At 36.6% G+C, this 14,633-nt stretch overlaps 1 long non-coding RNA gene across 1 annotated transcript; it reads right to left on the bottom strand.

Annotated features, from left to right (window-relative positions):
* Positions 1 to 11,172: 11,172 nt before the first annotated feature.
* LOC107851772 lies at positions 11,173 to 12,377 on the bottom strand. The gene is made up of 2 exons (XR_001669161.2): positions 12,153 to 12,377; positions 11,173 to 11,637 (listed from the first exon to the last, which is right to left on the bottom strand). It is a non-coding gene; the product is annotated as an uncharacterized LOC107851772 (long non-coding RNA).
* Between the last annotated feature and the right edge of the window lie 2,256 nt (positions 12,378 to 14,633).

Below are 14,633 nucleotides of genomic sequence, written 5' to 3'. Positions count from 1 at the left end.
TTCTGGTCCAGGACCCAGAAGCTCTAAACATTAACCAGAATCCGTTGCCAACCCATGCTGAAACCAATATGTTAGAACTGATATATGATGGGAAAGAGTTGTTAAGGTATTATAAGCCTATTGTCAGAATATAGACCAATGAGGACAAATCAGTGAATATGGCAGATTCATTGAAAGCAATGTCATTAAGACAGGAAGGAATGGGAGAAGATAAAGCCCAAGAAAGCACAAAGAAACCCATGGTCATAGTGCAACGTGCCAGAAGATATGTTGATTTAAGTTAGGATAAACCTAAGTTAATGGTGGTAGGAGCTCCGGGTAAGCCTATCTTGACGGTGAAAGGGACATTTATAGTGCCTATTATCATCAAACCAGTGATCCAACCTCCGATAGTTGATATAAAAAATTTCCCTAGAGCTATAAACGGACTGTGATAATCTATCAGGGGAAAGAAGTAGTGGAAGATGTAGATGAGGTAGGGGGTTTAACTCGATCAGGAAGATGCTTCGTGCCTGAAAGTTTGAGGAAGTCAAGGCCAAGGCGATTGCATTTACATTGCACCAGATGATCAAGTTTGAGCACGACAGGATAGAAGTGGTTATTCATGGTGAAGAGGATTTGTCCGCCTACGAAGATTTTCCCATGTCTCTAATTGAAGCAAACAATGTAAAGGAGAAATTTGTCTATCAGACTTTTGATACAGTGCCAGTAGATCATATCCTTGAAGGACGGCTTGTTTTGGGACCATAATTGTCTTCCACTTCTATCATGATGGTGAGTGAGCTTTTGAAATATAGATTTGTGCCAGGGAAGGATTTGGGAGTATCTCTGCATGGTATGGTTCATCCCATATGTCCGAATGATAACATGGTCACTTTTGGTTTAGGATTTGAACCTACGACTGAAGATTTGAAGAAGGCCAAGGGAAGGAAAAAAGAAACATGGTCACTCCCTCGCCCAGTGCCCCTACTCAGTAAGTCATTCATCAAGGGTAGTGTCGTGGCACCTATAGAGTTTGGAGATGAATTGATTGATGACTTCCAGAACCTATTGATCGAAGTTGACATGGTTGAAGTAGGAGAAAGTACCAGTAAGGCAGACATGCCATTCATAGGTCCAGCTATCCGGCTGAATAATTAGGAGGTCACTCCTCTCCCTGTCAGGAGGGAGTTTTGGTAGTTTGTTTTGTTTTTCTTTCTATTTATTCAAGTTATTTCAGGGTTGTAATTCAGATTTTAGTTTATTTATGTTATGTTGGCATTTATGTTAAAACTCTCATATCTTTCCTTTTAATGAAATACAATGTCCCTTTTGTTTCGTATCTAATATATTTTGTTTTTGTCTTTTTATTTATACAGTTCTCTTTATGTTGATTCTAATGACATGACATACATGCGAAATTTTTAGCCTGATCTTAAAATCCAAACTAATCAAGATATAATGAATTAAGAGGGGGAATATGATGAAGAAGAGGCACTAGAGAAAATAAGCAAAGAGTTGGAACAGTTTGAAGACAAGCCAAATCCTAATTTGAATGAAATTGAGCCAATTGATCTAGGGAATCAAGAAGATGCTAGGGAAACTAAAATCAGTATATATGCTTTGCCACAGCTAAAAGATGGAATGATTTAAGCATTAATTGATTATAAGGATGTTTTTGCATGGTTTTATGATGATATGCCTGGTCTAAGCACCGAATTAGTGGCCCATAAATTGCCAACTGATCCCGCATTCCCCCCTGTGAAACAGCAGTTAAGGAAGTTTAAAACTGATGTAAGTATCAAAATCAAAGAGGAAATCATGAAACAACTTGAAGCCGAAGTCATTCGAGTGGCTCGTTATCCTACGTGGTTATCCAATGTTGTTCCTATCCCAAAGAAAGATAGCAAAATTCGAGTATGTGTTGATTATCGTAATTTGAATAGAGCAAGTTTGAAGAATGATTTTTCGTTGCCCAACATCCATAATTTGCTGGACAATTGTGCTAAACACGAGAGGATTGCTATCCTGGATACCACCAAATCATTATGGATGATGAAGACGTATAAAAGACATCTTTTATCACACCACGGGGGATTGCTATCGAGTGATACCGTTTGGTTTGAAGAATGCTAGAACAACATACATGAGATCCATGACCACTATGTTTCATGATATGATGCATAAGAAGATTGAGGTCTATGTAGATGATGTGATTATTAAGTCTAAAAGTTAGGCTAACCATGTTAAAGATTTAAGAAAGTTCTTTGAAAGGCTTCGCAGGTATAATCTCAAGCTCAACCCGGCAAAATGTGTGTTTGGAGCTCCATCTGGAAAGCTGTTGGGGTTTGTAGTCAGCCATCGAGGAATTGAATTGGATCCCTCGAAAATCAAAGTCATTCAGGATTTGCCCCCGCCCAAGAATAGGACAGAAGTGATGAGTTTGCTTGGTAAACAGAACTATATCAGCAAGTTTATTGCTCAACTCACAACCACGTGTGAGCCCATTTTCAAGTTGCTAAAAAAAATGTTGCAGTAGAGTGGACTAAAGAATGTTAGGAAGTGTTCGACAAAACCAAAAGATATCTGTCAAATTCGTCCGTGCTGGTACCACCGGAGCCTGGTAGGCCTTTGATCTTATATTTATCGGTCATGGATAATTCTTTCGGTTGTGTCCTGGGTCAACATGATATCATGGGCAAAAAAGAGCAAGCTATTTATTATCTTAGCAAGAAGTTCACAACATATGAGGCCAGGTACTCTCTTCTTGAAAGGACGTGTTGCGCCCTAACTTGGGTAGCACAGAAGTTGAAGCATTATCTTTCGTCCTACACTACTTATCTTATCTCCTGCATGGATCCTTTGAAGTATATCTTTCAGAAGCCTATGCTGACTGGTTGTTTGGCAAAGTGGCAAATATTGCTTACCGAGTTCGACATTGTATATGTGATTCGAACTGCTATGAAAGCCCAAGCCTTCACAGATCATCTTGCTGAGAATCCCATTGATGAAGAGTACGAGTCATTAAAGACATATTTTTCTGATGAAGAAGTGTTGTGTGTCGATGAAGTCGTTATAAATGCTGATCCAGGTTGGAAGTTGCTCTTCGATGGAGCTATCAACATGAAAGGAGTCAGAATAGATGCAGTTCTTATCTCTGAGGTGAGGAAACATTTTTTGGTAATAGTGCAACGTCGATTTTATTGTACCAATAGCATAGCGGAATATGAAGCTTGCATTCTGCGTTTGAGGCTAGCTGTTCATATGGGAGTCCAGGAACTATTAGTGTTGGGGGATTCAAATTTTCTCATCCATCAAATTCAAGGCGATTGGGAGACGCGAGATTTGAATCTCATACTGTATTGACAATGCTTGCAGGAGCTATGTTAACGATTTGTGTCAGTAGAATTTAGGCATATTCCAAGGATTCATAATGAGATTGTTGATGCTTTATCCACTCTGTCTTCAATGCTCCAACATCCGGATAAAGCCTACATCGATCCAGTGCATATACAGAGTCGTGATCAGCATGCTTATGGTAATACGGTTGAAGAAGAGCTCAATGAAGAACCTTGGTTCTTTGATATCAAGCGATACATTCAGTCAAGAGAATACCCAACACATGCCACCAATGATCAAAAGAGGACTATTAGGCATTTGTCAAGTGAATTTTTCTTAAATAGGGGAATCTTATACAAGAGAACCCGGATCTGAGACTTTTGAGGTGTGTTGATGCAAAAGAAGCTTCGGCAATCATGGTTGAACTTCATTCCAGAGAATGAGGGCCTCATATGAACGGTTATGTCTTGTCTAAGAAGATTCTCAGAGCAGGTTATTATTGGCTTACTATGGAGAGGGATATTATTCGATTTTTTCAAAAATGTCATCAATGTCAAGTACACGGTGATCTAATACATTCTCCTCCTGTTGAGTTGCATACAATGTCTACTCCATGGCCTTTCGTAGCTTGAGGAATAGACGTGATTGGACTGATTGAGCCAAAGGCATCAAATGGGTATAGATTTATTTTGGTGGCCATTGATTACTTCACAAAGTGGGTAGAAGCAGTAACTTTCAAGTCAGTGACAAAGAAAGTGGTAGTAGATTTCGTTCATGCCAACATCATTTATAGGTTTGGAATTTCAAAGATGATCATTACAGATAATGTTGTCAATCTCAACAGTCATTTGATTCAAGAAGTGTGCCAACAGTTTAAGATCGTACATCAAAATTCCACTCCATATCGTCCAAAGGAAAATGGCGCTGTGGAAGCCGCTAATAAGAATATCAAGAAAGTACTGCGAAAAATGGTGCAAGGGTCTAGACTATGGTATGAGAAGTTTTCATTTGCTCTGCTAGGTTATCGCACTACTGTTTGCACTTCAATAGGGGCAACTCCATATTTATTGGTGTACGGAACAGAAGCAGTCATGCCCGCAGAAGCTGAAATTCCCTCTCTTTGAGTCATTGTTGAAGCAGAGATTGATGATGATGAATAGATCAAAAATCGACTGGAACAGTTGAGTTTGTTGATAAAAAAAGACTGACATCGGTATGTCATGGCCAATTGTATCAGAAGAGAATGGCTCGAGTGTGTAACAAAAAGGTACGACCCAAAAATTTTGAAGTTGGTCAGTTGGTATTAAAGCGTATCCTTCCTTATCAGGTTGAAGCGAAAGGCAAGTTCTCCCCAAATTGGCAAGGTCCCTTTATTGTAAAGAAAGTGTTGCCCAATGGAGCCTTATATTTCACAGATATTGAAGGCAAAATGGCAGAAATAGCTATCAATGCAAATACAGTCAAAAGACACTATGTATGATATTTTTACTCCTTGTTGGTTCTATGGCATGATTAGTACTTGCATTTTTGAAGATTGATATGATGAAGGCATTTCATCCTACTCTCCAAATGTTGTGTCATCCTTTGTTTACCCCGTTTGAGCTTAGTTTTATTTTTCTTTCATATCCCTCTTTTGGAATCAAAATAGAGTCAAAGATAAATATCGGGAAAATAAGAATAAAAGAAAGAGTTCGAAAATAGAAAAAAAAGAAAAAAAAATCAAATCAAAACAAAGAACAAGCTGATGGAACTACGTGCGACCTGATTCTCCTCTCTCGGGGGTGAGATACGTAGGCTGCCCTATTCAGGGCTCAGTCCAACCAAATAAATATTTTTAGAATCACCCAATCAACAAAACTGGGGCATGAGTTAATGTGTTGTTTGAGTCGATTTCAAAAGTTGTAAGTCCCACCCCCACTTCAAGTGTCGTTTGAGCCTCTTGCCATCCTTTTCTAACCTTATCCAAAAGCCAAGTTACAACTAAAGAAAGTCCTTCAGATCAATCTTTGATAATGTTAAGGCTAAGCATGCAATGGATGTGATGATAAATTGTGGGGTACTACTTGTCTTCCTTAGCATAAGAAATCAGGAAAAAAATAAAAATAAGAGTCTTATTGGTGAAAACCCTCGTGGGCACCATAAGGCGATGGTGAGTCGAGAGAAATAAAAATGAGAAAGTCTTACTAGTGAAAACCCTCACGGGCACCATAAGGCGATGGGGAGTTCAGAGAAAGAAAAAGGAGAGAGTCTTATTGGTGAAAACCCTTATAGGCACCGTAAGGTGATGGCGAGTTCGAGAGAAAATTGAAAAGGAAAGAGATTTGTTGGCGAAAGTCTTCTAAGATATCATCAATTGAATGAGATATATGAGTCCAATGGATTTGAAGAAGTGGCTTAGCGGCAAAGGCATGAACTCAACAACAAATGGGAAGTTTGGATAGGAAGATCAGGCAGTTTAATCCAAAATGTATGTCGTGCTCATTGGAGTTGGTTGCCGTATTTAGGTAAGTTTTCTTTTTGAATAAGGGACATTGCCCTTTTCTTTCATTTACGTATTCATACTTTGTCTTTTTATGTCATTTATCAAAATAAAACTCACCATCATTTTTTTACATTTTAAGTCAAGTCTGTGTCAAAACAAACGAGAAAGGATTTCAAAACTTGCTACCAGTCTTTCCAATTGTATGAGAAAAAGCCAAGGACCAGCACATGAGAGAAACATGATCATAATTCAACACAAGGCAAAGGTAGTCTATCAACTGATAGGTTGCTGGATTCATGGGAGTACCAGATGTCAAAAGGTGCATCTCAGAGGCATGGTAAAATAGAATCTTGGTATTTGAGTCAAAGGAATTTTCCTGATCTAGTCTGGGTCAATGATGCGACAAGACAAGGGCAAGTGTCAACAATTTGAAACAAAGACGAAAGGAACAACTACTAGAGCAGATGCCTAGAAAGCCAAGTGCTGCAAGCCACCACTAAGTTAACTGAATATTTTTTCTTTCTTTGATGAAACAGGGGTGAAGTTTTTGTTTAGTAAATTCAGCTATCATTGAGAAAGAATATCTTGAGATTTTACTTTCTGTTCAGGACCCTCCTAAAAAATGGGATTTTACTTTCTGTTCAGGACCCTCCTGAAAAATGGGATTTTACTTTTCGTTCAGGACCCTCCTGAAAAATGGGATTTTACTTTCTGTTCAGGACCCTCCTGAAAAATGGGATTTTACTTTCCGTTCAGGACCATCCTGAAAAATAGGATTTTACTTTCTATTCAGGACCCTCCTGAAAAATGAGATTTTACTTTCTGTTAGGACCCTCCTAAAAAATGGGATTTTACTTTTTATTCAGGACCCTCCTGAAAAATGGGATTTTACCTTATGTTCAGGATCATCCTGAAAAATGGGATGTTACCTTCTATTCAGGACCCTCCTGAAAAATAGAATTTTCCTTTCTGTTCAGGACCCTCCTGAAAAATGGGATTTTACTTTTCATTCTGGACCTTCCTGAAAAATAAGATTTTTCTTTCCGTTCAGGATCCTCCTAAAAAATGGGATTTTACTGTCTATTCAGGACCCTCCTGAAAAATGGGACTTTACTTTCTATTCAGAACCCTCCTGGAAAATGAGATTTTACTTTCCAAATGGGATTTTACTTTCTGTTCAGGATCCTCCTGAAGAATGGAATTTTACTTTCTATTCAGGACCCTCCTGAAGAATGGGATTTTACTTTCTGTTCAGGACCCTCCTAAAAAATAGGATTTTACCTTATGTTCAGGATCCTCCTGAAAAATGAGATTTTACCTTATGTTCAGGACCTCCTGAAGAATGGGATTTTACTTTTTGTTCAGGACCCTCCTGAAGAATGGGATTTTACTTTCTGTCCAGGACCCTCCTGGAAAATGGGATTTTACTTTCCGTTTAGGACCCTCCTGGAAAATGGGATTTTACTTTTCGTTCAGGACCCTCCTAAAAAATGAGATTTTACTTTCTGTTCAGGACCCTCCTAAAAAATGGGATTTTACCTTATGTTCAGGATCCTCCTGAAAATGGGATGTTACCTTCTGTTCAGGACCCTCCTGAAAAATGAGATTTTACTTTTTGTTCAGGACCCTCCTGGAAAATGGGATTTTACTTTCCGTTCAGGACCCTACTGGAAAATGGGATTTTACTTTCCGTTTAGAACCCTCCTGTGAAATGGGATTTAACTTTATGTTCAAGACCCTCCTGGAAAATAGGATTTTACTTTATGTTTAGGACCCTCCTGAAAAATGGAACATTACTTTCAGAAAAATAAAGTCTCTCTTAATCTTAATCTTTGTTAGGGATAATTTTGTTTCTAGTTGTTAGTTTGATTTTAGGAGCCCGCCTGAAGAACAGGGTTATGAATCTGTAAGTCAGGAGCCCACTTGAAGAACAGGGTGATGAAATGGGAAATTGAAGAAACTGCAAGTTAGGAACCCGCCTGAAGAACAGGGTGATGAAATTGAAGGACAAAAATGGCAAGTCAGAAGCCCGCCTGAAGAGCAGGGCGAATAAATGAAAGTCGAGCAACGAAGTGAAGCAACGGAAAACCAAGCAACAAGTTGAAAGAAATTGCAAGTTAAGAGCCCGCCTGAAGAACAGGGTGATAAAACTCACGTCAAGAGTCAAGGAAAGTTGCATAGATAGGATTTTGTAATTCCATTTATGTTTTAACTTGTAATTTTTATTTTTTTATGTAATGACAGAGCCGCGGGCCGGAACCTCAATGAAACCTCACTCGACGCTCCAACTCGGTATAATCCATCTCTTTCCAATCCTTTGAGATACATGTCACTTGATTCCCTCATAACTTGGGTAGGTAGGATGTCCACCAAGACTCGGTTGTCTTTCTTCCTTTTGTTTCTTGCTTTGAATAATGATCGGAACAAAATTTTGTCTCGTTGTCTACTTCAAAGGGGGGCATGACGTAGACACGTAATTTCGTCCCTTCACAAATTTTATCGTTTATCCCGTTTTACTACGTACCCTATCCGCTTGGTAATTTTTTCCCAAGAAAATAAATAACCCCCTCATCATTTTACTTATCTATTTATTTAGTTTGTCATTATCCAAATAACAAATCATAATAATTTTTGTCTTATTTTCAACACCCTAATAGCCCCTCCAATAAAATTAGGACACCATACCCACGTGACCCCCCTCCCCCTCTCCTTTTCTTGTCCACAAAGAAAGAATATGCATACACACCAAGATAACAACTTGGAGGGACCCACAAGGATATTTTTCCAATTTAGAATTTTTCATTTTGCTGACCATTTTCCATTTGTTTTATTTATAAATATAATATACACAAAATCACATATATCAGGGGGTCCCACGAGGAACCTCCCACGAAATTTCAAGATATCTTACCCCTACCCCCTCACCCCACTCGCGTGCCCCACACCCCACTCACAGAAATATATATACACGCACATAGAGATTAGGAAGGGGGCTATTTGTTGGATTGTTCCCTTTTCCTTCTTCATCATCATCCTCATAAAGAAAATAGAGAAGACCAATACCACAATTTTTTTTCTTTTCTTTATTTCTTTTCATTTCTTTTATGAAGGCACACTCACTATATACACCCAGATAGAAAGAAAAATCGATAAGAGGAAGAGAGGTTAAAACAGGGAGATTGGGGAAGGGGACGAGAACGAGAATCCACTGAGTTGCTTATTTTTCCGGTGAACTTCTTTGCCGGAGGTCCATCCAGTGTGTCGACTTATCTGACCCGTCTTGAAATCAGAGAAATCTCATCGTTTTCTTACAGGCTCCGAAGTGAATCTGGCCTAGAAACATCAGAACGCGTCAGTGTCATCTTGACCCGCTATTTCGGCCATCATCGGAGCTCATCGGAGCTCGGTCTACATCAGGTTTCAGTTTTCTATTGGCTCGTTGGGATTTTGGGTTCGTCTTTTATTTTGTTCATCGTAGATATCAGATTTCGATTAATTTCATGGTCAATCGGGTCCTCGTTCGTGATTTAAATCCTACGTTAGGAGTTCATACTCGCTGGTCTCGAAGCTGCTTGGCTATTATTCTAATATCGAGTTCGGAGCTTATTCATCGTTGAGGTGCTATCAAGGATTCCAAACTCGGGTTTTCTTAACTCATTTTATCAATGAAATTCGATATCGAAAGGTCCATTTCTTAACCCTCTCTCTTTTTTATTTATCTTGGAGTGTCGAATTGGTTGTGATTATGTGTGATGTTATTATGTTTGTTGGTTTTATTGTTGATGTTGATCATGACGTTTGTTGATTTGGATATGGTGGTTTGAGGATAGAATTTGATCATATGTTGATTGTTGATTGATAAAAACGACGCTAGCGGGGGGTGGAATTGAGAACTTGATAAAAGGGGTTGAATTAGATTAACGTGGGTTTATTATTATTTTTGTTAATCCGGAATAAGCATAAACATTGTGTGAACGTGAAAGAGTTATGACATGTGAAAACGGATAGGCAATGTAAGTTCGGGTAGGCAAAATTTTGGATTTAGTTTTTCGTTGAATGTTTGAATATGGAATGTTTATTGAATATTTTCTAAGTTTGTCGTACTTGATTCGATTGTATCATTTGGCCGGGAATGCCCCGAAGCACTTGTATTATTTTCTCCGGGGAATGCCCCGAAGTATTTTATACTCGGAGGACGTCCGTGATGAAGGCCCGAGGCATCGGGTAGCATGGGAGCGTAGTTAGGATTAGGGTAGGTTAGAATAGGATTTATATTTTCGTATTTCTTTTTACTTTGGTCTGTATAATTGGACTAAACATTATTTTGGGGATTTGTTTGGGTGTGTTTGTTTGATTGATTGCCTTATGTGTTTCGTGTGGTTTATACACTCGTTGATGTCAAGTTACCTGATACTCCCTACTAAGCGAACGTGGTCAAACCACGGGATCGAGGGGTGCCTAACACCTTCCCCTCGGTCAACAGAATTTCTTACCCGGAATCTCTGTTCGCAAACCAGTTTCAAGAGTCAAAATATTTTGAAAAGGATTTTCCAAAGGTGACTTGGTAAACCGGATTATGTCAAGTGGCGACTCTGAATAAAAAATGTCAATAGTCCATTTTAAAAACAGATTTTCATCATTTTGTTACTTTAATAATAAAAATAATTTCGAACCATAAAATCCAATCATTTTCGTGTTGAAAAAAGAGGTGTGACAACATTTGCAACAAACCCAACAATCTTTAAGACACTCAACATCAACATTCATACAATACATAACAACACACGCCATACATACGTACGTACATACTTATTCAATGAAATACTTACTCGCTTATTCTAGTAGGTAATATACCTTACAAGTGACATGATGCTCATGAAAAACCAAACAACAACATAGTTTTAATATGAAATATCACACGTACGTACGTACATTCATTTCAATCTCTAAGTAAGAGATATGAAATTATGATGATGATTGATCGATTAATAGCAAGTAACTCCATTATTTTGCAACAAATCCAACAATATTTAAGACACTCAACATCAACATTCATACAATACAGAACATACACACACACAATACACGTACGTACGTACATACTTATTCAATGGGATAACTTAGTCACTTATTCTAGTACGTAGTTATCTTACAAGTGACATGATGGTCATGAAAAAACAAACAACAACATAGTCTTAATATGAAATATCACACATACATTACGATTCATTTCAATCTCTAAGTACGTAAGAGATATGGAATTACAACGATGAACTATTGATTAATTGCAAGTAACTCTAATTTAACAAATCTAATTATTATAACTTAAAATGATCAGATTTTAGCTAGGTTAAACAAGAATCAAGGCGATAAAAAGGAGGAATAAAACACAAATAGATTCATACAATACAATACAGAACATACACCCACAATACATACGTACGTACATACTTATTCAACGGGATAACTTAGTCACTTATTCTAGTAGGTAGTGTACCTTACAAGTGACATGATGTTCATGAAAAAACAAACAACAACATAGTTTTAATATGAAATATCACACGTACATACGTACGTACGGACGTACATTCATTTCATTCTCTAAGTAAGAGATATGAAATTATGATGATAATCGATCGATTAATAGCAAGTAACTCCATTACATTGACAACAAATCCAACAATCTTTAGAACAATCAGCATCAACTCTGCAAGGTCTCAGACAAGTTTGGAGCCTTGGATTAATGTTTGGGATCATCAATACATAATTTAGTCCAACAACCTCCACATTTTCTGGTAAGTTTCTCAATGCCATCACTTGCATAGTTGGAGAGGTAACTGCACATAAACAAACACAAAAATCAAAATTAAATTATAATTAATCGTCACAAAAATTGAGACAGATCGAGAGAATAAATACTATGCAATAAACAATACAAATAAAGATCGTTATATTATGGGTGTGTTCGATAGAAATGAAAATATTTTTCATGAAAAATATATTGCAAAAGAATATTTTCTACGAAAATAAATGATTTCTTACTTATTTTCTTGTGTTACGTATGCATGCAAGTAAAAATATATTATCCTAATTTGCCGATATGGCAGCGGCGGTGAGTTGTGCGGGTGGGAGGAGACAAACGCGACTTGTTTTCTCTGCTTTCATTGTGAAAATACTTTTCAAGGAGTTTGTATGTTTTTCTAAAGAAAATATTTTTCTAAATTTTTAACCAATCCAAACAAAAGAATTAGAAACATTAAATATTTTTCTCCATACTGAACACGCCCCTATATATTAATATATACTATATGTATATAAAGAAAGATTGAAATTAATGAAACTATATATTAACTTGTAATGGCCACAAGAAGAGCAGCAAAAAGGAAAGAAATATTTTTTCCAGCCATAGTTTAATTTATTTGCCTTAAGATATAGAGTGAATTATATGTTTACTTGTATTTCCTTGCTCAATTAAGTCTCTTATTTATAGCCATTGAGAATTTTGTGATTCAATTTCTATTAATCCACAAAATTAACTTACTGTTATAAATTATAAAGTCATGTCTCTCGTGTATGTTCCAATAATATTCTTCTTCTTTCGCACTCGAAAGCAACACATATAAAATTAAATTATAAAATAAATAATAAACAAATGTGCAATTTGTAACATTATTCAATTTCATATAAGAGGTCAATTTTTTACTATACTTATGATGTACTCAACCAAAAAGATATACGAAAAAATGGCGTTGGACCCAAATTTGAGGGACCTCAATTTTTTTTTAAAAAAAAATATAAATTGTAGATTAATAAAAAAATATTAAATATTATTTATTAAAAAAATTAATGTTTTATATAAAAAGAAAGAATCCTTAGAAGAAGTTTGATATATTTGGAGTATTATGTCTCATTAAAATTAAATATATTGATTATATTACTATTAAAAAAGAATTATAAAAAGAAATCAATTATATAAAAATTATTAACAACTCTACATCTCAAGATATTTAAAAAATAAATTGTAAAAAATATTATTCTTTTAAAAAAAAATTAATGTGTCCGTTTATGTTTGGCCTTAGGCAATTACGATATCGCGCACAAGTAAATTGACTTGATCACTTATGGTGTAAAATATCTCTATAATGACTATAATAAGCCGAAGAAGTATTGAAAGAGGTGAGTAGACAGGAGATGAAAACTTTAAATTACGGAAGACGTGACCTTGGATATGAAGTGCGGAGGACGACACATATATTAGGACAGAAAGTTAGTAGATAGTAGAGTGTTGTCTTGCTTTTTTTTTTATTTTGAAGGTCTGGCCGTCTAGGTATGTTGGTGTTTGTCGTTGATATTCTTAAAGTTCTTACTTTTGATATCTATCATCATCACTTGTTATTTATTGTGTTTCGATTATCGCACTATTTTGTTGTTAGATTTTGCATTGCTTTTCTTTATAGTTGCTTTATTATGTTTTCTTCACTATTTTTTTCTTTTTTGTACTTAAATTTACTGTACTTAAACCGAGGATGTTTTGAAACTAAATTCTCTATCTCTCCGAGATAGTGACTAGTTATACTCTATCCTCTTAGGTCTTAGTTGTGAAATTCAGCTAGCTATGTTGTTGTTGTTAGTAATATTGTTTTATGACCATGAGTGTGGAATAAAAATTTAACAAAAAAAGGTCACAACCACATCTCAAAATTATTGAAAATATTATGAGTGTGGATATAATAACTAATGACGGTAGTTTTTAAATATTATTTCATAGATAATTTGATGTATCAAATGATTATGTTAGATCAGAAAAACATATTATCAATTTAATTAATTAATTAACTGATATGTGTATGCTAATCGTGTTTAACCATATCATATGTATGTATCAGAGTTGATTACCAACCTTCATTTAATAGGTCGTCAAGGGACCACTCAATAAGTTTCACCCAAAAATATTTTTGGAGCACGCAACGATTCATCGATCCATCAGTTAATACTCATCACAAGTTGCAAAAATTCGCAAATTCCTCCGATTCGCTTATTTGACTTAAAAAATGACTTCCTTAGCCCCTCCAAAGCAATCCAATCAATGTAATAGGTCATCAAGGGAACGCCTAAGATGTTTCTCCCAACAATTTTTTCGGAGCCCACACCTAATCATCGATCCATAGGTTAAAACCCAAAGTCGCAAGAAAATCTATAAGTTATGTCGTTTCGCTCATTTGACTAGAAAAATGGCTCCCTAGGCCCCTCCAAAGCAACCTGATTCATGGTCGTCAGGAAATCGCCCAAGAAGTTTCGCCCGAAAATATTTACGGAGTCTGCACCCACCCATCGATTCATAGGCTAACACCCATCGAAAGTCACAAAAAATCACTAGTTACTGTTGTTTGCTCATTTGACTTGAAAAATGGCTCCCCCAGCCCCTCCAAAGTCACCCAATCAATTTAATAGGTCGTTAGCGGACTGCTTAAGAAGTTTCGCCCATATATATTTCTGGAGTCCGCACCCATCCACTGATTCATAAGCTAACAGCCACCTAAAGTCGCAAAAAATCTACAATTCCGATCATTTCGCTCATTTGACTTGACAAATGGCTCCCGAGTCCCTCCAAAGCAACCCGATCCATTTAATAGGTCATCAGGGGATCGCTCAAGAATTTTTTTCCAAAAATATTTTTGGAGACCACACCCGCCCATCGATCCATAGGCTAACACCCATTGAATGTCGTAAAAAAATCATAATTCATGTTGTTTCGCTCATTTGACTTGAAAAATGACTCCCCCAGCCCCTCTAAAGCAATCTGATCCATTTAATAGGTAGTCATGAAACCGCT

Source organism: Capsicum annuum, chromosome 12 (assembly GCF_002878395.1).
Source record: "Capsicum annuum cultivar UCD-10X-F1 chromosome 12, UCD10Xv1.1, whole genome shotgun sequence".
NCBI lineage: Eukaryota > Viridiplantae > Streptophyta > Magnoliopsida > Solanales > Solanaceae > Capsicum > Capsicum annuum.
This window is presented reverse-complemented; position numbering and strand designations above follow the sequence as displayed.